The following is a 2225-nucleotide window of genomic DNA, read 5'->3' as shown; positions in this document are numbered from 1 at the left end:
ATCAGGGGGTTTGGGCACTGCCCCTTGTCATGCTGATCCCGATGCCAGGAGCCTTGCTGCTCTGCTGATCCCGGTGCTGGAAGGCATATTACCCTTTTACTATATAGGATAGAGTCCTGGTGCACGGGTGGGGGCTGGCTGGTTTGCCCTGAAGGGTGTCCTGGATCAGGGTGGGGGTCCCCACTGGGGTGCCTGGCCAGTCTGGCTGAGGGGCTGAGGGCTGTTTTCCGGGTGGCGAGTGACTGGAGCTCCCAACCGCTCCTTGTTTTCTTTCTTTCTTTTTTTTTATTCTGGGCCAGCTTTAGCTCTGAGGCCTCGCTGCTGAAAACATTGATACAAAGTTTCGGTCTGGCTGGGTTTCAGTCCGGCTGTTTTCTGGTGTTTTGTTTAGATTCTTATTTGCAACATAGTACATAGTTGCTTAGAGTTGCAACTGAGAGGCCGGCAGCGGCAGGCGGGGAACGTTGGAGTCCGCAGCAAGCAAGCTTCCCTGCTCGCTTCAGTGCCTGGCTGCCAGCCGCCATCTTGGCTGACAGTTAATTTGCATATACTCACTGATTAGCCAATGAAAAGGGTAGCGGTCGTACGCTAATTAGCATGTTTCTCTTTTATTAGTGTAGACTAGGGGCCCGGTGCACGAAATTTGTGCACGGGGGGTGGGGTGTAATTAGCATGTTTCTCTTTTATCCTCTGTCATGTTCCGGGACCCCGGCCACTCCGGGCCTAGGTGCAGGCCTACAGACTTGGGGCGGCCTGGCGACCCAGGCCCCCAACCACTCCTTCAGCGAGGCCAGGGCAGTCGGGAAGCTTGGCTTCCTCCGTCGGTCGCCGGGGGCAACCCAAGCCTCCAGCTCCGTGGCTGCCGCCATCTTTGTCGGGTTAATTTGCATATCACTCCAATTGGCTGGTGGGCGTGGCTTGAGTGCAGCAGAGAGGTGGCTAATTTACATATTTCTCTTTTATTATACAGGATAGATATCAAAATCAGTATTTTACTGGTTGTGTGAAATAAAGAAAATGCCAGTGTAGATTCTACATTATCTCTAGAAAGAAACTCAAACAAGTGATTATCCCTAGAGAGGACCTACATGGTTTTAAAGTTGCTCAGAACTGCATGTTAATGGTTCTAACACCTTTACTGTCTTGTCCTAGGATTTTGCCTAAGTGTTACCTAACCAGTTTGCCATAGCTGGTTTTTATTTAAAAATGGGTCTTAATAGTCCTAGCTGGTTTGGTTCAGTGGATAGAGCATCGGCCTGTGGACTGAAGGATCCCAGGTTCAATTCCAGTCAAGGGCACATGCCCGGGTTGCAGGCTCGATCCCTGGGGATCGAGCAGGAGGCAGCCAATCAATGATTCTCTCTCATCATTGATGTGTCTATTTCTCCCTCTCCCTGAAATTAATACAAATATTTATTTTTTAAAAATGGGTCTTAATATTCTAGGTGAAATTTCATTGTTCCCTTCATTTATTTATATCTTTGAGTTAAAGAGTGGATAACAGTGTAACTGCTTGTTAACCTTAGTTTTATAGTATCTGTTAATATTGTAGTTAAGCTGCAAAGCTACTTTGGTTATACAATACTCAGTATTACCAGTGGGGGATACGTACCAAGATGTATCCAGTAGACGCCTGAAACTGCCAATAGTATGGAACCCTATATGTATACTATGATTTTTCCTATACATACATACATATGATAAAGTTTAATTTCTAAATTAAGCACGGTAAGAGACTAACAATGACTCATAAAAAATAGAGCAACTCTAACAATATACTGTAATAAAAGTTATGTGCATGTTTTCTCTCACTTTCTCTCTCAAAATATGGAATTATTGTGGATAACTGAAACCACTGAAAGTGGACCAGTGGATAAGGAGGACTTCTGTAGGGAACTTATTCCTTCAAACATGCCATATCAACATACATGTGTACAAGTAAAGGTAGAGGGTAAATGATAAATTTTCAGACTTTGACAATTTTTCCCAAACAATATGATCTTTCATACTAAAGGTATCTTCTAGGAGAGCAAACAATAAATTTTCCCTTGTTGGATAAAGCCCAAGGGGAAAGGGGGGTAAGGAAATTTTCCTTGCCTCTAACAACTTTCATCTGATACATAGTTTCATTTTGCTGTATTTCTGGCCAGTGGGAAAAGAAGCTAACTAGAGATGCTGATTTAAGTTCTTTTCCTCCTCCATTTATTTGTTCTAGTGTCACAAGT

General features: G+C 44.4%; 1 protein-coding gene across 2 annotated transcripts in view; it reads left to right on the top strand.

Moving 5' to 3' along the window:
• The window catches only part of WNK1 (WNK lysine deficient protein kinase 1), a 142422-nt gene that overhangs the window by 122457 nt on the left and 17740 nt on the right, over positions 1-2225 (top strand). The window lies entirely within an intron of this gene.

The sequence above is a fragment of the Myotis lucifugus genome, unplaced genomic scaffold (genome assembly GCF_000147115.1).
Source record: "Myotis lucifugus unplaced genomic scaffold, Myoluc2.0 scaffold_98, whole genome shotgun sequence".
NCBI lineage: Eukaryota > Metazoa > Chordata > Mammalia > Chiroptera > Vespertilionidae > Myotis > Myotis lucifugus.
Note: the sequence above shows the minus strand (reverse complement) of the source record. Positions and strands in the feature narration are given on the sequence as shown.